Source organism: Elephas maximus, chromosome 1, assembly GCF_024166365.1.
Source record: "Elephas maximus indicus isolate mEleMax1 chromosome 1, mEleMax1 primary haplotype, whole genome shotgun sequence".
Lineage (NCBI taxonomy): Eukaryota > Metazoa > Chordata > Mammalia > Proboscidea > Elephantidae > Elephas > Elephas maximus.
In genome coordinates, this window is record NC_064819.1 from 243199514 (window position 1) to 243227372 (window position 27859).

Here is a 27859-nt window from a genome sequence, read left to right on the forward strand (position 1 = left end):
GAGTGAGGGTAGAGGTGGCTGCTCGGAGCCCTGGTGGGCTGCCAGTCAGAGCTGGCCCAGGGCAGCCTTTGGGGCTAACATCCACCTTGGACAGCCTCTGCCATAGACATCACTCACATAGTGTCCATAGGTCCTTGAAGGGAAATCAGGCCAATTCCCCTGGCTGCCCATCTTTAGCCCTGTCAGCTGAAGGGAACAGGACGTAACTGCCTTCAAGACCCAGCTTTTGTCCTCCCACTGGTGGAGAACCAACCTTGGAGCCTTGGCGTTGCTGCTGGGCAGTGCAGCCCAGAGAGCTCATCACCAGTCTGGGATGCCACAGCCTGGCCTGTGTGGACGTTGACAAGGGACAGAGGAGCCCTCTGGGCAGGGCCTCCGGTTCTCTGTAGAGCTGATCCAACAATGTCTCCCAAGGAAGAGCTCCCCACCTCCCGCGAGGCCTCTATCTCTCCAGCTCCTTCCTTCAGACATCAGAACCTCCCTGGTTGGCTGGCCCAGCCTCACAACCTGCGAGCACCCAGTGTGTCTGCTTGGCCAGGACGCCAACGGCAGCTCGTGGGGTGGGCACTGCCCTGGTGTTCACCATGTCCCCTGCACAGCCCCTAAGTCTTTTTTCTTTGAATCAGGCATGTGTGGCTTGCTAATGTCAATTAACATTTATTTACAATATGAAAAACAGATGAAACATCCATTGATCTATGGGGGTGCCCTTTGGGGCTTACGGACGAAATAATCTGGAAAGGTCTTTTTTAATGTTTTTTAATTAAAGCTCCAGATGACAGTTAAAAATGTGTTGGGGGTTATGTATAAATCAAAAGGGATAACAACAGAACAAAACAACAAAAGAAAGGCATAAATGAATGTAAATGTGGGCCATGATTAATTTACTCAGTAAACTCTAAAGGGAAGAACCTGGACTCAGAAAAACCCGAATTCCTGTCCTGTGTCTGTTACCTACTGGCTCTGCTACTCAGGGCAGCCTGACCTGACAGCCTTATTGTTCTCATTTGAAAATTGTAGAAATGATGTTTTTTGCATGGCTACTGGGGCATTAAAAGAAGTGATGTCTCTCTAAAAAGAAAATAAATGTTTTTATATACAATATTTAAGTTGTCAAGGATTTAATTTTATTTGGATCCATAATCAACGCCCATGGAAGCAGCAATCAAGAAATCAAAGGACCATAGACCAGATGGTGTTTCCTTCTATTGTATGCAGGCTTGCTATGAGTTGAAACCGCCTAACAACAGCATTTCCAATAATACCACTGCAATTGTTATTTTTGTTTAAAAATTTATTGGTAGGCACTGAATGTATATAAGGAAAAATTATCCTTGCCTTCAAGGAACTCACCATTTTAAAAAGTACACAGTCAGGTATATCAATAAATAAAATAAAGTTCTGGATACTTACCTGGAAATACGCTTTCACAGTACAATGGATGGTAACTACATCACACTAGGTTTGAGTCCATTGCTACAATGGACTCGAGCACACCAACAATCATGAAGACCACGCAGGACTCGGCAACGTTTCATTCTGTTGTATGTGGGCTGCCACGAGTCAGAGCCAGCTCGCCTGCAGCTAATGACAACAATTACTGCTACATTAGCTGGCTGATCGTCCTTTACCCACAGAAGCCTCTTCCGACGCCCCCACTGGTGGTTACTCAGTACTTCTACTTGGTAAACGGCCATCTCACAATCCTCCACAGAACCGCTCTTGGCTGTGTGCCACTATGCGACTCCTCAGGATAGTGGTTTCCAAACAGTGTCATGTATGAGCACTTTTGAAGACTTATCTGATTCCTTCGAGTTCAAAACTCCCTGCAGACCCTGTCCTACCCGCCTTCACATGGCTGCTGGTCTTTGGGGGGCTGGGGGACCAGTGATGTTGCTTTGCAGATGGATCTCCATGGGGCAGCTTCTGCAAGAGTGGGCTCTTCTCAGCTAGAGAGACAATGGCTAGTGTGAGCATGGGCTCTTAGCTCATCACCAAGGCACCTGCGCAGGTGTGACACCCTGAACAGAACCAGGCACAGACCACAAGGCAATGGACTTCTATTTCCGCCTCTGCCTACCTTGCCTCCTTCTGCCTCACCAGGATCATAGCTGCCAGCACCCAGGCCTCTGGGAAGAAGCCATGTGGGGCCCCACCTGGGAGAAAGGCACCCAGGGCCCTCCCCCAGGGGGGCCGTGCCTATAGCTGTTGCGTGCCAGCATGTCTGTCCCCCAGGCGGAGCTCCTGGAGAACAAGAACCAGGTCTTTGTACTTGGGTGTCTTCAGTGTCTTGCTTGCTTAGCTTGTGGACAGTGTTCAGTACTAGGTTGGCAGTGGAACCCACCCAGAGGTGCCTGGGAGGAAAGGCCTGGCTATCTGCTTCCGAAAGTCACAGACTTGAAAACCCTATGGAGCAGTTCTGCTCTGCCTGTGGGGTCGCCATGGCATAAGTGGAATTTGCTCCCAGGACACCTGAGTTCCAGCCCAATGTGCATGAAACCGTTTCTTCATTTGTAAGTGCTGTGTGAGCCACAGCTCTCCGCAAGCACTTTTCAAATGAGCGAGCAAGTGAGCCGGGGGACTGGATGCTAGGGGTAACACAGAGGTGGGTGTGTCAGAAAGCAAGGGAGGTTAGCAGTTCTCATTACTGTAGGTAAAATCAATAACGCCCAGGTCCCATCAAGTAGACTCCAACTCATGGCGACCCCATGTGTGCCGGAGTAGAGCTGTGCTCCACAGAGTTTTCAGTGGCTGGTTTTTCAGAAATGGGTCATCAGGCCTTTCTTCCAAGGCACCTCTGGGTGAACTCAAGCTGCCAACTTTTGAGTTAGCAGTTAAGAACATTAACTCTTTGCACCACCCTGAGACTTAGATAAAATAAGGGGAAAAGCACTTTGTATAGTTGTATAAAAATCCATTGTTGCAAATTTCACTCATTCACTTATTTGTTCATTAATCAAATACTTTTTTAGTGTGTATTACATGTCAGGCACTTGCGCTGGGTTAAGGGCACATGGAAATAAGTGGGACTCAACCTTTCTGCTCCATGGCTCTCTCAATCAGACAGCCAGGCTGTAATTACAGCGCTGACTCAGGTCTAAATGCACATTATAACGGACAAGGACAAGAGAAGGGGCCTCAAGTGGTAATCTGATGGCAGAACTTTGGAGCTGGGCCATCAGATTTGATGCCTAAGAAAGAATCGTGTCTAACAAGCATGCTTATACATCTGAGGTGCACATTTCTAAAATGTTAGAGAAATTTTTTCTGGAGAATTCTTAACTCCCTCCTCCTGATGTGGCTGACTTTATCCTGTGGCTGAGCCCACACCCCTCTTTCTCCTGGCCATCACAAAGTCCACATCTGTCCAGCCTCTACCAGGGCTATACACGTCCTAAAGAACAAGACATGGATTAATGGGTGTTTGCATGGGTGCTTAATTGTATGTAAAAAACGTGAATTTGGGGAAAAAGGCAAATAAGGCCAAGAAAAATTGCAGAAATTCATTTTCTTGTGGGGAATCCTATTCTGGCCAAGCGAACAATTTAGGCTGAAGAGAGATGAGTGTGACTCCTCTACAGAAGTCACCTGGATGTCAGTGATCCCCGTGGGCCTTTGCCACGTGAGAATTCAAAGCTACATGTAAAGTATGATCTCACACGTACTCACTGTTAAGGGTTAAATCGTGTACCTGGGGATGTGACCCTGTTTGGAAGTAGAGTTTTTCTGTTACACTAATGAGGTCATACCAGCATGGGGTGGGTCCTAAACCTAAGCCCTTCTGGGTTATAAGACCAGAGTAGACACAGACACATACAGAGAAGAAGAGAGAACTAGGGGAGAGGCTCACAAAAGAAACCCACACAGCAGAGGCCTCGAATTGGACTTTCAGCCTTCAAATCTGTGAGAAAATAACTGTCTATTCTTTCAAGCCACCCACTGTGGTATTTCTGTTACAGCAGTGCTAGGTAACTGAGATACCCAGAGAAAAGCTGGAAAGACAATATAACAATATATCAGAAATAATTACCTCTGGCTTGTAGTGATTTTGATTTTGCCTATGTGTGTGTATTTTATACTTTTCATATTTTATAAATTTTCGTACATGTATGCACGTGGTACAATAAGGCAGCAGAGGAGAAGTGCTCTCTGTCCCCACCCCAGCCAGAGAAGCAGCTGCCATCGGCTTGTAACAGCCTCACAGGCAACATTCCAGCCACTTAGCAAGAAGACAGCGGAGCAAGCCCTAGGAGAGGCTCCGGATGGTGCGCAGACCCAGTGGCAAAGAAGGGGCCGCCCATGATGGGCCACAAGGATGGGAATTGGAGAGGAAGAGAGCCCCTGCTCTGTGTATATACTCTGCTGTGTTTTCAGAAGTCAGATTGTCTGCGTGTGACAAACAGATGGCCAGGAGCACACCCACCTGCCAGCTGTGCTAATGACCAGCTGGGAGCAGTGGCCCAGGAGTCACCTAGGAGACGCACAGGTTGGGGACTCTACTGAGCAACAGCCTTTGGCATGTGGGATGCCTCAGGTGAAACCCCAGAAAAGCCACCTCATTATCATGACAAAGGGACCAATGGGGCTCCAGGTCTCCCCACCCCCCTCTTTGTTAGGCAGGCAGTGAAGTTGCTGTTTGTTGTGTTTCCTCCAGAAACCATCCTGGAGATCTTTGCTGGCTCAAAACTAAGCAGCAAGGTTTTGTCCTCAAAATAGATGCTGCTGGTAATGTTTCACCTCAGATATTTCCACGATTTCTTTACACAGACGATGCCTAGCTCCAGCCCCCAGTGCCGCCTACTCTGTGAAGACGGTGAGCTGGGATCACTGGGCCCCTCGCTCTGGGGCCCCTTGTCTTGGGCTCCCCTTCACCTGGGCCCCCTTGCCCTTGGCCCCCCTAGCCCTGATCCCCCCTCACCCTCGTCCCCACTTCTTCCTGGGCCCCCTTTCCTTGATTGCTGCTTATTAAGCTCCAGCAGGAAGCAGGGACTGTGTTTTACTAATGCCTCTGTGTGTGTGTGTGCTGTGCATGTGATGATGGGAAAATGCTAATTCACACTGCTCAGGGTAGTCCCAGAGAAAGCACAGATCTGTGCAGAGACAACTGTCTGGTAAACAGGGAGCTGTGGGTGCAGTGGGTTAGGAAGATGCCGAGAGAAGCAGAAAGATGTCCCAATGGTGTGCCTCTAGGTGGGTGGAATCGGGATGCGGCTCAGCAGCTCCAGCACACAACCTTGGGTAGATGGTGAAGCGTGTGAGACCTTGTAGGTAGATGTGGAAAGACAGATGATAGACAGATAGACAGACAGATAGACGATGGATGCCACTGTATCGATTCTGAATCATGCCAACCTTAAGTACAATGCTACCTAGACCTGCATCAACCTCAAGATGACCAGCATGTTTGAATGCATCATTGCAGCTATTGTCCCAACCCATCTCCCTGAGGATCTCCCTTCCCCTCACTGGCCCTCTGCTTCACCAGACATGATGTCCTCCAGCGACTGATCCCTCCTAATGATGTGTCAAAAGCAAGCGAGTCGGACAATATTCTGTTGTGATCCATAGAGTTTTCTTTGGCTAATGTTTGGAATAGATTGCTAGGCCTTTCCTCCTAGTCTGTCACAGACTAGAAACTCTGCTGAAAACTGTCCACCATGGATGACCCTGCTGGTATTTGAGATACCCATGGCATTGCTTCCAGCATTGCAGCAACTGCGCAAGCCACCACAGTACGAGGCGTTCAGACAGTCAGTGAAAGATCACGTGAGTGATGTTTCTGGAAATGAGACCAGTGTGTATTAAACACAAGACAGCAGCCCCACAGTTTCTGGTCTACTCCTAGAGAATGCACCTCATCCCACACTCCTCACAGTCACCAGCCAGCAGGGTTCCCCCGAACACCACAGAAAAAAACACCAGATAAATATTTGCCCCCAAATGTTCTGTTCCCACGCCTGCTAACTTGTTTATCTGAGCGAAGTGGCTGCAAAGAGGGTGAGGGATGCTGATCATTGAGGTTGCCTTCTTGGAGTTGGTTGCAGGAAACTCAAGGCTGCTGAGACCAGAGGTATTTGAACCCATGGCAATCCCTTTCATGGAGCCATCCTCTTCTTCATCATGAAGAAGAGCTGAGAGCTTGTCATGCATTCAATTGTGAGAAGGATATGACCGTTTACATTCTTAGCTCATTGGAATTCTGAGGGTTTCTATTAGCTGAGTCAGTCAGTAACACTTTAAAGAGAGAAGTCCCAGCTGCTAAAGATTCTACAGGAAGGGAGTAACTGAGCTCCGGGTATTTTAGAAAACTGATGTTCCTGATATAAGCAGCCACTGAGAAAGACAGACACCAGCTCATGGGGGGTCAGGGCTGGGTAGCAAAGAACTTTCTAGTAAAATGTAAGACACTTCTGGAATCCTAAGAGTCAGCATGGACCTTGGAGACCATGTGGTAAAGCCTTCCTCTTAGTATAGGAATCCTGTGCAGCTCCCTGAATTCCAGGCTCATCCCACACGGTTGCCAATAGAGAGTCCACAGGTCCAGCCATTCCCATCAGGCATTCCCATTATGGACAGCTAGAGGAAGATGTAGCAATTTAGGAAAATTTTGAGCAAATGCTTAAAAGAGGCAGGCGAGTCAGAGTATTAAGGCTTACAAACATCCAATGGCCATGAATGACTGCCTCTAGGCCTCACAGAACCAGGGCGTCACCTGTAGCTCTTCATGTTGTTTCATTCTTGTCTTCCCTCCAATTCCATAAACTTAGATGGGCAAGGAAGGAAGACTAGAAGAAGGGAAGGAGGGAATCAATATTTTCATTGGTATTTCAATCTATCTGTAAACAAAACTATTTTGACATCAAGTGTATTTTTCTTCTTTGTAATCTGTAGTCTGTGTCCTAACAATGACTGAATTCATACCCATCAGAATATAAACTCCATGAGAACAAGAGCGTTGTCCTTCTTCAGGACAGGGTCTGGTGCCTAGTAATCGCTCAATAAATGCTGGTAAATGAATAAAACACCCAACCCACAACACATGCAGGCACACTCACATGTAACGTGACTTCTGCTGTGGCAATGTATGTCTATTGCTTATATTGCTCAAGAAATGTAGAGTGATTACAACCCTCCCAACACATTTTGTGTAGATGTTTATGGAATACAAGTGGTTCTTTTGGCTTCATTCTAAAATTTATTCTAAAAGAAATGTAACTATAAAGTTGTTCATGATATATTACCAAGTAAGAATTGATAGGCTACACCATAGGATATAAGGCATGACCCTATGTTGGTTTACACACACACACATCTCTAGAAAGCATTGGAAGAACATACACCTACGTGTGACCGTGTTTCGTAGAGTTTTCTTCCCTTAATTCTGAACATTTATATTTTCTGATTTTTCTCAATAAGCATCCACTGCCTTTGCACTAAGGAAGTGGGATGATAGAAGCCCTATGTCATGGCCAGCTGTCAGCACCAAATGAGGTAAAACCTGCCACGTGGTTAAGGTGCATTAGGTATCAGCTATTAAAATCCTCGTCTAGGAAAATGTTGGTTAAATCATAGAGAATCTAGAAATAAAGGCCTTTTTCCTAAAGAGGTGCTGTTGGCAGCCTGGCCTAGTTTCTGGCTGGCCCAGCAGGCTAGCAGGCAGGTGGAAGTGAAGCTTAGTGCCAAGGGGAGACACTCCGGAGTGTAGCTGCCAAGAAGAAATCCCATCTACTCTCCTCAACAGCAGCAGCTCCTGCTTACTAATTTGGGGTTTTAGGAAATTCCCCCAGAGACCCAGATCCCATTTCTCTGATGACCTCCACTATTGTTCATCGGGACAGGCATTCCAAGTCCAGACCACGTGGCTCTTCAGGACCTCTTTCTCCCCAGGGGGTGCCATCAGTCAGGGATCCTCCTGCCTGTGTGCCTGACTTGGGGCCAGCCCTCTCCCCACAGCAGTCACCCTGGGCTGCCACCAGGCAAGGGAGACCCCAGCCTGCCCAAGGACCCCCTAGGCTGAAAGCCCAGACACCCCTGGATTCCATGGGCAGCCCTCATGGATGCTCACAGCTGTTTCCTGCTTCACTGGTCTTTGTCTTCTGAATTCGGCTTGAATTTCTGGCAGTTCCCTGTTAGTGCACTGCTGCAACCACTTTTGAATGATCTTCAGAAAAATTTTACTGTGTGCGATATTAATGATATTGTTCAATAATTCTTCATTCTGTTGGATCACCTTCCTTTGGAATGGACACAAATATGAGTCTCTTCCAGTCAATTGACCAGGTAGCTGTCTTCCAAATTTCCTGGTATAGATGAGTGAGCACCTCCAGCACTGCATCTGTTTGTTGAAACACCTCATCTAGCATTCCATCAATTCCTGGAGCCTTGTTTTTCACCAATACCTTCAGTGAAGCTTGGACTTCTTCCTTCAATTCCATTGGTTCTTGATCATATGCTACCACCTGAAATGATTGAATGTTGATGAATTCTTTATGGTACAGGGGTTAGTTCAGGGGTTAGGACTTCCATGTTTCTTTTTTGAGACATATTTCCATCCATCACACTCAATGTGAGTTTTCTCTGAGAAGCATCTCAGAGAAGGTGTATGATACGAAGCCTGTGCTCCTTCTCCTGGGCCACAGGAAGTTTTCTCTACAGGGAAGTAGGAACCAAAACGGGTCTGTAGTGGCCAGAGGCATTTGATCCATTCAGGGAAGATGTTGTACATGGTTCTGACCTGGAGCTCATGGGTCCATCTGGTTTGCTTCCTTTGGAAGAGCAGGGCTGCCCATCTTCGTGGTGAGTCCTTTCTCTGCCTGGCCCTGGATTTCTGCCAGTATCACGCCGTCAGACATGTTCTCCCCCTGAAACTTGTCCTGGCCCCTACTGCCCTCAGGCCAAAGCCAACTGTCCACAGTCCACTTCCAGTCGCCCTTTAACACTCACAGACCCTCCAGCCAAGCAGGCCCCTGCTGCCAAAGGAGACATCCTGGCTGAGTTCACCCAAAACCTGATCTAGTCACCCTTCCTAACACTGACATAATGTGTGATAAGCTGATGCCACAACAGAGAAAAGGCCGGGCCTCAGTGGTGAAGGTTCTAGAAGAATCTCACTTGGAAGACCATACCTTGTGTGTGAATGAAGCTCTAGCCTGATGCAATTGATAATTCCATAACAACACATTCCATCCATACGGCATTTTCACATTTTCAAAGCATTTTCATGTTTATTACTCTTTGGCAACAAGAGCCGCCACGTTTTTTAACTACAGTACAGTACTTCATTAACGCATTAAATCCTTCTGTCTCTGCTGTGAGGCTGGTATTGTTATTCTCAGCTTACAGATGAGGAAGTTGAGGCTTATCGAGGTTAAGCTCACTGATCAAGGTCAGACAGTTCATTCAGGTTCTCTGACCCCAGAGCCCACGCTCTAAATTACTACATGACACAACCTTCCCACAAATGCCTGGGAGGGAGATTAAACAAAAACTCAGCTCTAACCAATCGAGCTAATGGCCTGACCACCACTGAAGCACTACCAGGTAGGGCCCCTTTTACAGATGAGGGAAATGAGACAAAGACGAGTCAAGCCCCTGGCTAAAATTTCACAACAAAGGTGAGATTAGAATTTGGGATCTCTAACTTGGCTTCAGAAACCCTGGTGGTGTAGTGGTTAAGTGCTGTGGCTCCTAACCAAGAGGCTGGCAGTTCAAATCCACCAGGCGCTCCTTGGAAACTTTATGGTGCAGTTCTACTCTGTCCTACAGGGTCACTATGAGTCGGAACCGACACGACGCCAGTGGGTTTTTGGTTTTAACTTGGCTTCTGCTCTCCCTCCCTCCCTTCTTCTTCCCTTCCTTCCTTCCACCATCAATAAAACTTGTATTAAGAACCTGTCGTGTGCAAAACACTGCAGTATGAGGGATAGTAAGAAGTCTTTCAGAAATCAAGAGAGGCCTGTGCCATCGCAGTTGTGGGGTGGGTGGGTGGGTGAGTGTGTGCTTCTACTGATGTTCCTAAAAAAACACCAAGCCATTGCTGTTGATTCTGACGCATACAGACCCAACAGGACAGAGCAGAACCGCTCCCTAGGGTTTCCAAGACTGTAAAGCTTTCCTGAATCAGGCTGCCATGTCTTTCTCCTGTGGAGCAGCTGGTGGGCTCAAACCTCTGGCCTTTCGGTTAGCAGCAGAGCTCTTAATCACTGTTCCACCAGGGCTCCTAGTATAGTAAAAAAATGAAGCCCCTAAAGAGGATTTTAGAAACTGTTACATATTTTAAATATTTGCACATAGCAAGCTAATGCTTTTATATGTGATTATGGTAGACACAAGATAATCATAAGATTTATAAAAGTGTTGATTCATACTGGCAGTATGGTCTGGCAATAGGACACAGCTTTGTAGAAAAGAAACATGTCTTCCCTCAACCATGTCAGTGTCTGTCACAGTAGGTAAAATTACTTTTGGAGACAATGTTGAAAATCTAAATGTGAGGCTGTTCATTAGTGCCAGGCCCTGGATAATGGGCACTGCTGCCCCTGTCCGGTCCCAGGAGCAGGTGACGGTTGACGTCTGCTGCTTACTGCAAAGAACAGTCTACACGAGCATAAGACCCCATCCCAGAGAAGCTCCCAGAAGCAGTCTGGAGCAGAGCGCCACACTGAGGCACCTACCACAGCTGCTCCAGTCTGCCTCCTGCCTCTAGTACCGGCACTCAGTTGGTCATCTCAGCCAAGGTGGATTCCACAGAGAAAGGCACACGCACCACACACCTGGTCCTGAAACCTGCTCATCCAGGTGAAGGCGTCCAGGTATATACGTGTGACTGTGAATGCAGAGGTGGAGGGAGGGAAGGAGATGGAAGGCAGGCGGGTCCAGACTACAGTGCTCTGAATGTCTGGTGTCTGTATGAATGTGTACATGTGTATGTGTACCTGTGGGTGTGCATGCGTGGTGTACATATGTGTGTGCATGTGGGTGTGCATGCGTGGTGTACATATGTGTGTGCATGTGGGTGTGCATGCATGGTGTACATATGGGTGTGCATGTGGGTGTGCATGCATGGTGTACATATGTGTGTGCATGTGGGTGTGCATGCATGGTGTACATATGTGTGTGCATGTGGGTGTGCATGTGTATGTACTTGTGCATATTGTGCATGCATGGGTATGTACATGTGTACACATGTGTACATGTGGTGTGTGCAGGTGTGGTATGAGTATGTGCGTGTATTTGTGCACGTGTGTGTATGCGTGCATATTGTGCAACATGATGTGTGTGCACAGGTGTGTACACGTGTATGTGTGCATGTGGGGTGTGTACATGTGTGCATGTACATGGTACAGGTATGTGCACGTCCACATGTGTGTCTGTGTATATGGTGGGCATGTACGCACACATTATATAACATGGAGACAGTAGTTGTTATACCCTGAATTTATATGATGTCCTAACTTCTCAACATCCTTCCATAGATATCCCTTCACAACAACTGTCCTCCGAGTTCTCCCCTCAGCTGGGCACCAAGATGGGCTCCACACTGTCTGGTGCTGATCCTCACAGCAAAGCTGCAGCCCATGGTGTTATTGAGGAGACTGAGGTTCCAGGAGCAAGTAACCTCCAGGTCACACTGCTAGGGTGTGGAGAAGCCCATGTGCAAACACAGGTGGGACTTGAGTCCAAGTTCCTTCCCCTGTGCTACTCAGGGGGATGGTGAACAATTGGTGTGTGCCTTACCTGCACTGTGAAATTCAGATGATATCTGTGATATGGTTTTCTATTCATGCAAAACAGCCAGGTCTGTTATGTGTATCTTATCAGTCTAGAGCTAGACAAGTACACCTGCTTTAGGTAAAACCATGTATGGATATCCATACTTCCATTACCAGATACAGTGAAGGAATTATCTTGATTTCAAAAGCACTCATTATTAAATAACATGAACTTCTCTGTTACATGAAGCAAAGCTGGCTTAAGTTAGAGAGCATTTCACAGTTTCACCAAGCACTCTCATGTCCATTACCACACAGATTTAATTCAACATCAAATGCTGTCTTTCATAGGAAAGAGCTGTTAAAAACTGATATCCTATAGTCTATTTACATTACAAATAATTACTGTTCATCTACTCATCTGTAAGCACCATTGTTATTGGCTAATAATGGAGTTAAATAAACAAAAAGGGTGGAATTTCACAAAACTTATATTTTGTATCAGGGTTTTGCCTCAGTCATCACTTTTTCTAGAAGACCTGGGTTGACAGAGAGTTGGTCTCATATAAAGATTAGTGAGTTTCTGTCATAGTTCTTCAGTTTGGACACCGGTTATCAGTTCTTTGGTCGTCGTATGCAATCATGCATGTACAAAATATGGACTCATTAAATGGCAAAGGCAGAGAGTGAGGGAGACCAGGAGTAAGATTAAAGCTAGAAAGAGTTAGAAGTCCAGACCCCACCACCTGGCTCCCTCTTACTCTCTGGGTGGGTTTGTTCTTGCTGAGTCATATAGAGGGGGCATTCTGAGTGGGGGTGAGGCCAACATGGGGGTCCTGGTTAAAGGGAGAGAGGGAGAGAAAGATACAGAGAAAGAGAGAGGCAGACAGAAAGAGACAGAGACACAGAAAGAGAGAGAGAGACAGGAAGAGACACAAACAGAGAGAGACAGAGACGGGGCATAAAGAGACAGAGAGAAAGAGAGACTGACACAGAGAGACAGAGACAGACAGGGACATAGAGAGACACAGAGATATGGAGAGACAAAGGCAGAGAGAGAGAGATACAGAGACAGGGAGATAGACAGACAGAAAATGTGATCCAGGGACCCTTGGAGCCTGCTTTGGGCTCAGGACAGCGTGGATGGACTCCATGCCGGTCCTCTGCTCCCTTCATCCATGGCCCACAGGTTTTCCTGGTCAGAGGGTGATAGGGCAGAGGAAGACCTGTCCACCTACGTGTCTCCACAGTTGAGAGCAAGGCCTGGGGAGGTTTCTAGAACAAACGAAACAGCTGGAACAGAAACAAGATGGATCACCAGGGACTGAGAGAAACGCCCTGCACAGCATCCTACAGCATCATGCCTCAGAACCCCTCCATGAAGAAGACGCTGCGTGGGGGCCAAGGGCCTGCAGCCTTCGCAACCCCTTCCACCATCTCTCCTCCAGGCCCCCGAGGGTCTGCCGCTGGTGGGGGGAGGCAGCCCGGTTGAGCCTCCCAGCTGAGCCCTTTGTGTTTCTGGAACCCAACCTGTCCCTGCGCCAATCCGTCCTGTGCTATTTGGTCCTGCACCAGTCGCTCCTGCGAGAATCTGTCCTGCCCAGGTCAGTCCTGCGTGAATCGATCTTGCGTGAACCACTACTGCGTGATTCGGTCCTGCGTGAATGGGAGCTCCATGATTTAGACCTGCGAGAATCGGTACTGTGTGACTCAGTCCTACGTGAACTGGTACTGCGTGATTTGGTCCTGCGGGAATCGGCCCTGTACCTGCTTTTCCAGCGAGATACCTTGGAGGAGTTGCTGGAGCTGCGACCCTTGCGGTGACTGAAACCACCCTCAGGGCGAGCGAGTGGTGGGCGTGTCCATACACCCGGACCCTCCGCTCACCCGGGACCTTCATAACCCTAGACCTTTTGTACATCGGGGAACCCTACTCGCCCAGGGCCCCTCCACACACCTGGGCCCTCTGCTCACCCGGGACCCTTCATATACCTGGGTCCTTGGCACACATTCACACACACACACTCACTCACACACTTGCTCATGCACACTCATGCACCAACACCCTCACATTCTCACATACATGCACACACATACATGCATGCACGTGCACACACACATGCACCAACACATTCACACTTACATGCACACACTCAAAAGCGTGCACACACATAGACTTCTTTTGCTGACTCACCCTCTGTCTCAGGAATGCTCTGCAGCTGGAGGCTCGTCATGCGGCACACACCTGAGCATCACAACCAGGACTTCTGTTTATCTCCTCCCCTCACCCCCTCCTGGCCACCCTTCTGTCTTTGATTCTCTATGATGAGGGATCCTCTTTCTAGGACAGCTCCTAATTTCTCCCCACCCTCAAATAAATAGGTGCATATTCAGGGCTCAGGAAATCAAATGACATATTGCACTGGGCAAATGTGCTGCAAAAGACCTCTTTAAAGTGTTTAAAAGCAAAGATGTCACCTTGAGGACTAAGGTGCACCTGACCCAAGCCATGGTTTTCAATCACTATATATGCATGTGAGTGCTGGACAATGAATAAGGAGGACCTAAGAATAATTGATGCTTTTGAATTATGGTGTTGGCAGGCAAAGAATATTGAATGTACCATAACTGCTAGAAGAACAAACAAATCTGGCTTGCAAGTACAGCCAGAATGCTCCTTAGAAGCAAGGATGGTGAGATTTCGTTTTACGTACTTTGGACATGTTATCAGAAGGAACGAGTCCCTGGAGAAGGACACCATGCTCGGTAAAAGGTCAGAGAAAAAAAGAAAAACCGTCTAGGAGATGGATTTACACAGTGGCTGCAACAATGGGCTCAAGCATAATAACGATTGTGAGGATGGCACAGGACCAGGCAGAGTTTCATTCTGTACGTAGAGTCACTATGAGTGGGAACCAACTTGACGGCACCTAAAGACAATAATCTTCACTGACTTGCTCTTGAACATAGAAGAAATACAATCAGAATGCTCCTTAGAAGGGAAGATGGCAATACTTTGGCTCGGTAACTCTGGCCACGTCATCATGAAAGACCAGTCACTGGAGAAAGACATCATTCTTTATCCTGTTTCTAGCACAAGTGGGACAGAGCTTGACAAAAACCACCCTTTAGCTCTCATGCTGAATTTTCTGTCCTTATTACCTGCCCAGAGAGCCAGACAAGAGGGGGCCAGTGACCACAGAGAAGATGGCCCCGCTCCTACACCTCACGAATCCCCTCCAAGAATCTGACATAACCTCTGTGATATTCTTGACAGAAACGACAAACTCCGGTGTGATCGTGAGGAAACATCAGACAACCTAAACACAATAACTGATGAAACTCTTCAAAGGTGTGGAGACTGTGAAAGACAAGGAAGATGGAGAAGACACAACTAAATGCAGCTTCCAAGCAAAGTCCTTTGGAGCCTACCTCATCTAGACACAGCTTCACTGACGGGTGCCTGGTGTGAGCCTCCTCCACAGCAAGCCACCTTGGCCTCCAGCCACGTTTCATTGCAGCTCTGCTATTTCTCTCATGTTCCCCACCCCCATGGCCATTCAGTCTCTGAATGGTCCAGCAAATGAGGCATCAGGAAACTCTTGTTTATTTTAGCTAAATATCTCAATTAAGACATTCCACTCCAAAAGCACAACCCAGAACTTGGTACCTTCACAGTTGCATAAAACAGCTGGGGAGACAGTCATCCGTCTTCTCCTTAATCGCCTTCAGAGAAGTCGTTTCCTGCCGCTTTGTCACCAAGAGTGACAAATGGGTTCATGTCGCCCCCTAAGCGAACTGGATGACCAAGGCCCCTATCCAGGAGGTAGGCTGACCTCAAGGACAAAGCTCTCAGCTGTGACATTCGCTGTGTCAGACAGAGGGTGCTCTAGGTCAGCTTCCAGCCCAGGCCTGGAGACACGTCGCCTGGGAAGACCCTCGGGGAAGCAGGACAAGCCCTGTCTGCCTGGGGTGTGTGCCTCCCAGGCCTATCAGAAGTTCAGGGGAGCTCTTACGAGCTCAAATGCAAAAGCAGAACTTTCTGCAAGTCTTTGCTTGGAAGCTGCGTTTAGTTGTGTCTTCTCCATCTTTCTTGTCTTTCACAGTCTCCACACCTTTGAAGAGTTTCATCAGTTATTGTGTTTAGGTTGTCTGATGTTTCCTCATGATCACGCCGGAGTTTGTCATTTCTGTCAAGAATATCACAGAGGTTATGTCAGATTCTCGGAGGGGATTCGTGAGGTCAACATGTTTTATTATTGGGGCTGCCAACCTTGATCACCTGGTTAAGGTTGTTTTCACCTGGTTTCTCCATTGTAGTTATAAAGTGACTTTCTTTTATAGTTATTAAAGATCTCCTTAGCTAATTGCCTATCACATACATACAGAGTTCAGAAAATTAAATTCATTATCTCCCCAGGTATGACAGCAGCCCCACCCACTTCTACCCCCTGCAAATAGACAGCTTCATCCGAAGCCTCTATAATGGAATGAGATTTGAAATGTGGTGGCTGGGACATCCCTCAGCCCTGTCGCAGATGGAGAATATGGGTCTGATCTTTATCATCAAAACCCTTTTGGGACAAATATTGTATGAGACCACTATTATAAGAATTCCAGATGAAGTTTAAACACAGAAGAAAATATTCTTTGATGGTTACGAAGGTGGGGAGGGAAGGAGAGGGATATTCACTAACTAACTAGATAGTAGACAAAAATTTTTTAGGTGAAGGGAAGGGCAACACATAACCCAGGCATAGTCAGTACAACTGGACTAAACCAAAAGCAAAGAAAATTCCTCAATCCAACCAAAAACTTCGAAGGCCAGAATAGCAGGGATGGGGGTCTGGGGACCATGGTTTCAGGGGACATCTAGGTCAACTGGCATAACAAAATATATTAAGAAAATGGGCTGCACTCCACTTTGGTGAGAGGCATCTGGGGTCTTAAACGCTAGCAAGTGGCCATTTAAGATGCATAAACTGGTCTCAACCACCTGGAGCAAAAGAGAATGAAGAACACCAAAGACACAAGGTAAATATGAGCCCAAGAGACAGAAGGGGCCACATGAACCAGAGACTCCATCAGCCTGAGACCCAAAGAACTAGATGGTGCCCAGCTACCACCGATCACTGCCCTGCCAGGGAACACAACAGTGAATCCCTGATGGAACAGGAGAACAATGGGATGCAGATCTTAAATTCTCGTAAAAAGACCAGGCTTAATGGTCTGACTGAGACCAGAGAGACCTGACGATCATGATCCCCAGACCCTTTGATAGCCCAAGATTGGAACCATTCTCAAAACCAACTCTACATGTGGGGATTGGCCTGGACTATAAGATAGACAATGATGCTGGTGAGGAGTGAACTTCGTGGCTCATGTAGTCACATAAGACTATGTGGATGACTCCTGTCTGGTGGCAAGATGAGAAGTAAGAGGGGGACAGGAGCTCGTTGAATGGACATGGGGACTACAGGGTGGAGAGGAGGAATGTGCTGTATCATTAAGGGGAGAGCACCTGGAAGTGCATGGCAGGGTGTGTATGGATTATTGTTTGAGAGACTGACTTGATTTGTAAACTTTCACCTAAAGCACAATAAACAAATTAAAAAAAAAAAATCCTTTTGGACCAGAGCATTCTATAAATAAATACACAAAAGGAAATACTGAAAATAATAGCCATTTGATTGGACTCCCATGAAAATGAAAAGACCTGAAATTTTCTTAGGGGTAATTAGAACCTAGAGGAAGGGAAATGGCATAAGAAGACTATGGGACTGTGTAGTGAAGGGTCCCAGTCCTGGGGTGTTATGGATTGAATTGTGTCTCCCAGAAATATGTGTCGTAAATCCTAAACCCTATACCTGTGGATTTAACCCCATCTGGGAACAGGGCTTTCTTTGTTATATTGTTCTTGCTGTTAGGTGCCATCGAGTGGGTTCCAACTCACAGTGACACTATGCACAACAGGATGAAACACTCTCCGGTCCTGGGCCATACTCACAATTGTTGCCGTGCTTGAGCCCATTGTTGCAGCCACTGCATCAATCCATCTCATCAAGAATCTTCCCCTGTTTCGCTGACCTTCTACTTTACCAAGCATGACGTCCTTCTCCAGGGACTGATCCCTCCTGACGTGTCCAAAGTTTGTGAGACCCAGTGTCACCATCCTTGCTTCCAAGGACCATTCTGGTTGTACTTCCTCCAAGACAGTTTTGTTCGTTCTTCTGGCAAGCAGTCTATGGTATATTCAACATTCTTCACCAACAAAACAATTCAAAGGCATCAATTCTTCTTCAGTCTTCCGTATTCATTGTCCAACTTTCACATGCATATATATATATATTTTTTTTTTATGAGGCAGCTGAAAACACCACGGCTTGGGCCAGGTGTAACTTAGTCCTCAAGGTGACATTTTTGCTTTTTAATGCTTTAAAGAGATCTCTTGCAGCTGATTTGCCCAATGGAATGTATCTTTTGATTTCTTGACTGCTGTTTCCAAGGATGTTGACTGTGGATCCAGAAAAATGAAACCCTTGACAAGCTCAATCTTTTCTCCGATTATCATGATGTTGCTTATTGGTCCAGTTGTGAGGATTTTTGTTTTCTTTATGTTAAGATATAATCCATACTGAAGACTGTGGTCTTTGGTCTTCATCAGTAAGTGCTTCAAGTCCTCTTCACTTTCAGCTAGCAAGGTTGTATCATCTGCATAACGCAGGTTGTTAATGAGGCTTCCTCCAAACCTGATGGCCCATTCTTCTTCATATAGTCCAGCTTCTCAGATTAGTTGCTCAGCATACAAATTGAATAGGTACAGTGAAACAATATAACGCTGACTCCCACCTTTCCTGACTTTAAACCATTCAGTATCCCCTTGTTCCGTTTGAACGGTTGCCTCTTGATCTATGTACAGATTCCTCTTGAGCACAATTCAGCATTCCAAAATTCTCATTCTCTGCAATGTTATCCATAATTTGTTATGATCCACACAGTTGAATGCCTTAGCATAGTAAATAAAATACAGGTAAACATCTTTCTGGTATTCTCTACTTTTAGCCAGGATCCATCTGGCATCAGCAATGATATCCCTGGTTCTACGTCCTTTTCTAAATCTGGCTTGAATTTCTGGCAGTTCCCTGGCAATCCAATGCTGCAGTCATTTTTGAATGATCTTCAGCAAAATTTTGCTTGCATGTGATATTAATAATATTGTTTGATATTTCATGCATTCCATTGGATCACCTCTCTTGGGAATAGGCATAAATATGGATCTCTTCCAGGCAGTTGGCCAGGTAGCTGTCTTCCAGATTTCTTGGCATAGATGAGTGAGCATTTCCAGTACTGCGTTCATTTGTTGAAACATCTCAATCAGTATTCCGTCAGTTCCTGGAGCACTATTTTTCTCCATTGCCTTCAGTGCAGCTTAGACTTCTCCTTCAGTACCATCGGTTCCTGATCATACGTTACCTCCTGAAATGTTTGAATGTCAACCAATTCTTTTTGGTATAGTGACTCTGTGTATTCTTTCCATCTACTTTTGATGCTTTCTGCATAGTTTAATAGAATCCTTCACTATTGCAACTTGAGGCTTGAATTTTTTCTTTAGTTCTTCCAGCTTGAGAAATGTGTTCTTCCCTTTTGGTTTTCTATCTCCAGGTCTTCACACATGTCATTATAATACTTTACTTTGTCTTCTCAAGATGCCCTTTGAAATCTTGTAATCAGCTCTTTTATTTCATCATTTTTTCCTTTTGCTTTAGCTACTCGATGTTCAAGAGCAAGTTTCAGAGTCTCTTCTGACATCCATTTAAGTCTTTTCTTTCTTTCCTGTCTTTTCAATGACCTCTTGCTTTCTGCATGTATGATGTCCTTGATGTCGTTCTACAACTCATCTGGTCTTTGGTCATTAGTGTTCAATGTGTCATATCTACTTTTGTGATGGTCTCTAAATTCAGGAGAGATATACTCAAGGTCATTCTTTGGCTCTCGTTGACTTGTTCTAATTTTCTTCAGTTTCAGCTTGAACTTGCATATGAGTAACTGATGGTCTGATCTGCAATTGGCCCCTGGCCTTGTTCTGACTGATAATATTGAGCTTTTCCATCGTCTCTTTCCACAGATGTAGTCGACTTGATTTCTGTGTATTCTATCTTGAAAGGCCCATGTGTATAGCCACTGTTACATTGCTGAAAAAAGATATTTGCAATGAAGAAGTCATTGCTCTTGCAAAATTGAATCATGTGATCTCTGGCATCATTTCTATCACCAAGGCCATAGTTTCCAACTACCAATCCTTTTTCTTTGTTTCCAACTTTCAAAATCCAATCACCAGTAATTATCAGTGCATCCTGATTGCATGTTTAATGAATTTCAGACTGCAGAAGTTGGTAAAAATTTTCTATTTCTTCATCTTTGACCTTAGTAGTTGGTGCATAAATTTGAATAATAGTCGTATTAACTGGTCTTCTTGCAGGCCTATGGATATTATCCTATCACTGACAGTGTTGTACTTCAGGATAGATCTTGAAATGTTCTTTTTGAGGATGAATGCAATGCCATTCCTCTTCAAGTTGTCATTCCCGGCATAGTAGACCACATGATTGTCTGATTCAAAATAACCCATACCAGTCCATTTCAGCTCACTAATGCCTAGGATGTCAATGTTTCATTTTCCATTTCATTTTTGATGATTTCCAATTTTCTTAGATTCATGCTTTGTACATTCCAGCTTCCGATTAGTAATGAATGTTTGCAGCTGTTTCTTCTCATTTTGAGTCGTGCCACATTAGCAAATGAAGGTCACAAAAGCTTGACTCCATCCATGTCATTAAGGTCAACTCTACTTTGAGGAGATGGGTCTTGCCCAGTCATCTTTTGAGTGCCTTCCAACCTGAGGGGCTTATCTTCTGGCATTATATCAGACAATGTTCCACTGCTATTCGTAAGGTTGTCACTGGCTAATTCTTTTCGGAAGTAGACTGCTGGGTCCTTCTTCCTAGCCTGTCTTAGTCTGAAAGCTCAGCTGAAACTTGTCCACCGTGGTTGACCGTGCTGGTATTTGAATACCAGTGGCATAGCTTCCAGCATCACAGCAACACGCAAGCCCCCACGGTACGACAAACTGACAGACTTCAGGGGGTTTGTTATTTTAGTGTAGGGTGTGTTTTAAGCCAATCACTTTTAAGATATAAAGAAGCAGATTATGCACAGAGAAGCACAGAGGGGAGGATAGATGCCACACCACATCAGATCACCAAGGAACTGAGGAATAGAAGCTGAAAAGAGACAAGGACCTTCCCCTAGAACCAACAGAGAGAGAGGACTTTTCCCTAGAGCCAGCTCCCTGAATTTGGATATCTAACCTAACTGTGAGAAAATAATTTCCATTTGTTAAAGCTAGCCACTTGTGGTATTTCTGTTACTGCAGCACTAGAAGGCTGAGACAGGAGGAGTAGAAAAGTGAAAAATGCTCTCATCCTCAACAGACCTGAATCTGTCTTAGGCTGGCTCCTGGCCAGGAGGCCTTTCAGGAGAAAAGGAAAAGATGACAAGAGCCATTTTTTCTTTCTTTTTTATAAATAGATGTATTTTTTAGAGCAGTTTTAGGTTTACAGAAAAACCATGCAGAGTGCGAGGAACTCCGTGTACCCTCTCTCCCCCTGCACACTTTCTGCTGCTATTAACATCTCACATTTCTGTGGTACAGTTATTACAACTAATGGGCTGATACTGACACATGATTATCAGCTTAGGTTCATAGTTTACATCAGGGTTCCCTGTCTCTGTTGCACAAGTCCTGTGGGTTTTGACAAATGCACGATACCTTGTGTCTACCATCGGAGTATATTGCAGAATTGTTTCATTGCCCTAAAAGTGCTAGGTGCTCTATCTGTTTACCCCCCACCACCTGACAAGCACCTAGCAACCACTGATGTTTTTTCACTGTCTCTATAGTTTTTCCTTTTCCAGCCTTTTTCCAAATTTTCATATAGTTGGAATCCTACAGTATGTAGCCAATCCTACAGACTGGCTCCTTTCACTTAGAGATGTGCATTTAAGGTTCTTCTGTATCTTTTTATGGATTTTAGCTCATTTCTTCCTATTGCTGAACAATGCTCCACTGTATGCATGTACACAGTTTGTTTATCGGTTCACCAATTAAAGGATATTTTGTTTGCTTCTAATTTTTGACAACATGGACAAAGTTCTGTAAACATTTGTGTGCGGGTTTTATGAGATTCTTTTTTTAACACCAATGTGTCTGAAGTTCATCCTACTCTCTGATTAATCATCCCAGATCTTGCTGTCTTGCCACCAGAGGAATTTACAATAAACGGGGTGCTCCCCAGAGTCAGGGGAGGTGAAGTCAGCAGAGGAAAGGAGCTCCCCAATTAGACAAAGTCCCACATTGCCAGTCCAGGCCATCTTCAGCCAGGACAATGGTGGTGTCTGCTTTGCTACTCTGTGTCTCCGTGGGCAGCAACACCCAGAGCACCTGGGAGTAGTTCAGGGTCTCAGCCCCAATAAAGGCTCATGAGTAAAAATCTTCATTTCAGCCGGACCCTCCTAGTGATCCCTACACACACTGTAGTTTGAGAACCACAGCTGCAAACCAGGGTCAGCAAACTGTTTCTGTAAACGGCCAGAGAGTAAATATTTTTTGCTTTGTGGGCCACACTGTCTTTATCACAACTATTCAGTGCTGCTGTTAGCTCAGAAGCAGCCACAGACAATATGTACACAAATGAGCGTGGCTGCATTCCAATAAAATTTTATTTACAAAATCATGCAGTGGGCCAGATTTCATCCGAGGGCCAGAGTTTGCCAACACTGCTTCAGGACATTCTCTGTCTGGAAGCACCCCTGCCTCACTTGAAGATTTAGTAGGGGACAGGTCATTGTTGAGTTGAATTGCCTTGGAAATTTTGATTCAAGTATAATTGGTTCAAAAAACACTAAAACCTAGTGAATACAATAGTGGTATTCTCTTACTTAGGACTCATCATCAGGAAAGACCAGTCCCTAGAAAGGAACATGATATTTGCTAAAATAGAGGGTCAATGAAAACAAGGGGGATCCTCCATGAGATGGATTGATACATGCACCACAACAATGGGCTCAAACATACCAATGATTACGAAGATAGCGCAGGGCCAGGAAATGTTTCATTCTGTTGTATGTGGGGTCCTCAGCTAATGACACAATCTTTCACAATAATAACATTCCACTGACCACTAACCACATGCCAGGCATCACATATCTTCACTCATTTAGTCTCCATGACAAACTGTGAGGTATGTCTTATCATTTTCTTTTTTGCTTTTGTTTTCTTCCAGACAAGGAAACTGAAGTTTGAAAAGTTAAATAACTTGCTCAAGCTCACGTATTTTTAAAAAGTATAACTGGGATTCAAAACAAGACCTCTCTAACAGCAAAGCTTTTTAGACTAAACTATAATGAGGCCCATCACTATCAAACACGTACTACTTGGCCCAATGCAACATCAGGTTAATACCAGTTAATACAGCTATTGTTCAAATTTATACACCAACCACTAAGGCCAAAGATAAAGAAATTGAAGATTTTTACCAACTTCTACAGCCTTAATTTGATTAAACATGTAATCAAGATGCATTGATAATTACCGGTGATTAGGATGTGAACGTTTGAAAAAAAGAAGGATTGGTAGTTGAAAAACACAGCCTAGGTGATAGAAACAATGCTGGAGATCATATGATAGAATTTCCAAAGCCAAATGACCACTTCATTGTAAATATCTTTTTTTCACCAACATAAATGGTGACTATACGCATAGACCTAGCCAGATGGAATACAAGGATTCAAATCGACTACATCTGTACAAAGAAGTGATGGAAAAGCTCAATATCACCAGTCATAACAAGACAAGGGGCTAACTACAGAATAGACTACCAATTGCTCATATGCCAGTTCAAGTTGAAGCTGAAGAAAATTAGAATAAGCCCACGAGCCAAAGTACGAACTTGAGCATATCCCATCTGAATTTAGAGAACATCTCAAGAATAGATTTCATGCATTGAATACCAATGAACAAAGACCAGACAAGTTGTGCAATGATATCAAGGACACTAGACATGAAGAAAGCAAGAGATCATTAAAAAGACAGGAAAGAAAGAAAAGACCAAAATGGATATCAGAAGGCACTCTGAAACTTGCTCTTGAAAGTACAGTAGCTAAAGCAAAAGGAAGGAATGAGTCAAAGAGCTGAACAGAAGAATTCAAAGAGTGGCTGGAGAAGACAAAGTAAAGTATTATAATGAAATGTGCAAAGAGCTGGAGATAGAAAACCAAAAAGGAAGAACACACTCAGCATTTCTCAAGCTGAAAGAACTGAAGAAAAAAATTCAAGCCTCTAGTTGAAGGATTCTTTGGGGAGAATACTAAATGATGCAGGGTGCATCAAAAGAAAATGGAAGAAATACACAGAGACACAGTACCAAAAAGAATTGGTTGACATTCAGTCATTTCAGGAGGTAGCATGTGATCAAGAACTGATGGTACTAAGGAAGAGGTCCAAGCTTCATTGAAAGCACTGGTGAAAAACAAGCCTCCAGAATTTGACAGAATATCAAATGAGGTATTTCAACAATCAGATGCAGTGCTAGACATGCTCACTCATCTATGCCAAGAAATTTGGAAGACAGCTTTACCTGGCCAAACAACTGAGAGAGATCCATATTTGTACTCTGTCACGGATTGAACTATGTCCTCCTAAAAATGTGTGTATCAACTTGGTTAGGCCATGATTCCCAGTATTCTGTGGTTGTCCTCCATTTTGTGATTGTAATTTTATGTTAAAGAGGACTAGAGTGGGATTGTAACACCCTTACCGGGTCACATTCCTGATCCAATATAAAGGGAGTTTCCCTGGGGTGTGGCCTGCATTGAAAGAATACTGAAGGAAGAAGTCCAAGTTGCACTGAAGGCAATGGCAAAAAGAAAGGCTCCAGGAATTGATGGAATACCAGTTGAGATGCTTCAAGAAACATCTACCTAGCCAACTGACTGGGAGAGATTCATATGTGCGCCTATTCCTAAGAAAGGTGATCCAACAGAATGTGGAAATTATCGAACAATATCATTAATATCAAACACAAGTAAAATTTTGCTGAAGATCATTCAAAAGTGGCTGTAGCAGTATATCAACAGGAAACTGCCAGAAATTTAAGCCAGATTCAGAAGAGGACGTGGAACCAGGGATATCATTGTTGATGTCAAATGGATTCTGGCTGAAAACAGAGACTACCAGAAACATGCTGACCTGCGTTTTATTAACTATGCTAAGGCATTCAACTGTATGGATCATAATAAATTATGGATAACATTGTGAAGAATGGGAATTCCAGAACACATAACTGTGCTCATGAAGAATGTGCACATAGATCAAGAGACAGTCATTTGAACAGAACAAGGGAATACTGCTTGGTTTGAAGTCAGAAAATGTGTGCATCAGGGTTGTATTCTTTCATCATATTTATTCGATTTGTATGCTGAGCAAATAACTTGAGAAGCTGGACATTATGAAGAAGAATCGGGCATCAAGACTGGAGTAATAGTCATTAACAACCTGCGTTATGCAGATGACACAACCTTGCTTGCTGAAAGTGAAGAGGACGTGAAGATCAAAGACCATAGCTTTCCGTATGAATTACACCTCAAAGTAAAGAAAACAAAAATCCTCACAACGGCACCAATAAGCAACATCATGATAAACAGAGAAAAGATTGAAGTTGTCAAGGATTTCGTTTTACTTGGATCCACAATAAACAGCCATGAAAGCAGCAGTCAAGAAATCAAAAGACAAATTGCATTGGGCAAATCAGCAGCAAAAGACCTCTTTAAAATGTTAAAAAGCAAAGATGTCACCTTGAAGACTAAGGTGCACCTGACCTAAGCCATGGTATTTTCAATCGCCTCATATGCATGTGAAAGCTGGAGAATGAATAAGGAAGACTGAAGAAGAGTTGATGCCTTTGAATTGTAGTGTTGGCGAAGAATATTGAATATACCATGGACTGCCAAAAGAACGAACAAATCTGTCTTGGAAGAAGTACAGCCAGGTTGCTACTTAGAAGCAAGGGTGGAGAGACTTTGTCTTACCTACTTTGGACATGTTGTCAGGAGGGATCAGTCCCTGGAGAAGGACACCATGCTTGGTAAAGTACAGGGTCAGTGGAAAAGAGAAAGATCCTCACTGAGATGGACTGACACAGTGGCCGCAACAATGGTCAAGCATAACGACAATTGTGAGGATGGCACAGGACTGGGCAGTGTTTCTTTCTATTGTACGTAGGTCACTATGAGTCAGAACTGACTCGAGGGCACCTAATAGCAACAACAACATAATTATTATCACTGTCATAGGATTCACTTGTGTACCCCCAAAAATGTGTTATCAAGTTGATTAGGCCGTGATTCCCAGTATTGTGTGGTTGTCCTCCATTTTGTGATTGTAATTTTATGTTAAGGAGGATTAGGGTGGGATTAAAACACCACCCTGATCCAAGGTAAAGGGAGTTTCCCTGGGGAGTGGCCTGCACCACCTTTTATCTCTTAAGAGATAAAAGTAAAAAGCAGCACCATAAGTAGAGCGCATCCTTTGGACCTGGGGTCCCTGCACCTGAGGAGCTCCTCAACCAGGGGAAGACTGATGATAAAGAATCTTCCTCCAGAGCTGACAGAGAGAGAAAACCTTCCCCTGGAGCTGACACCCTGAATTTGGACTTGTAACCTACTAGACTGTGAGCAAATGAATTTCTCTTTGTTAAAGCCATCCACTTGTGGTATTTCTGTTATAGCAGTACTAGATGACTAAGACAATCACACACAAGTAAAATTTTGCTTAAGACCATTCAAAAGTGGTTGCAGCAGTACATCAACATAGAACTGCTAGAAATTCAAGCCAGATTCAGAAGAGGATGTGGAAGCAGGGATATCATTGTTGATATCAGAGGGATCTTGGCCGAAAGCAGAGAATATCAGGAAGATATGTATCTGTGTTTTATTGACTATGCAAAGGCATTCGACTGTATGGATCATAACAAATTATTGATAACACTGTGAAGAATGGGAATTCCAGAACACTTAATTGTGCTCATGTGGAACCTGTACATAGACCAAGAGGCAGTTGTTCTAACAGAACAAGGGGATACTTAGTGGTTTAAAGTCAGAAAATGTGCGTGTCAGGTTTGTATTCTTTCAGCATACTTATTCAATCTGTATACTGAGCAAATAATCTGAGAAGCTGGACGTTATGAACAATGGGGCATCAGGATTGGAGGAAGACTCATTAACCTACGATATGCAGATGACACAACCTCGCTTGCTGAAAGTGAAGAGGACTTGAAGCACTTACTGATGATCAAAGTCCATAGCCTTCAGTATGGATTACACCTCAACATAAAGAAAACAAAAATCCTCACAACTGGACCAATAAGTGACATCATGATAAATGAAGATTGAAGCTGTCAGGGATTTCATTTTACTTGGATCCACAATCAACACCCATGGAAGCAGCAGTCAAGAAATCAAACAACGCATTTCATTGGACAAATCTGCTGCAAAAGGTCTATTTAAAGTATTAAAAAACAAATGTCACTTTAAAGATTTAGGTGCTCATGACCCAAGCCATGATGTTTTCAATCTCATCATATGCATGTGAAAGCTGGACGATGATTAAGAAAGGCCAAAGAAAATTGATGCCTTTGAATTGTGGTGTTGGTGAAGAATATTGAATATACCATGGACTGCCAAAAGAACAAACAAATGTCTTGGAAGAAGTACAGCCAGAATGTTCATTAGAAGCGATGATTGTGAAACTTTGTCTTACGTACTTTGGACATGTTATCAGGAGGGACCAGTCCCTGGAGAAGGATATTATGCTTGGTGAAGTAGAGGGTCAGCGAAAAAGAGGAAGACCCTCAGTGAGATGGATTGATACAGTGGCTGCAACAATGGGCTCAAGCATAAAAACGATTATGAGGAAGGCTCAGGACGAGGCAGTGTTTCGTTCTGTTGTACACAGGGTCACTAGGAGTGGGAACTGACTAGACAGCACCTAACAACAACATCAGGTGCTGCTGAGGCCAGACAACACTAGGTTT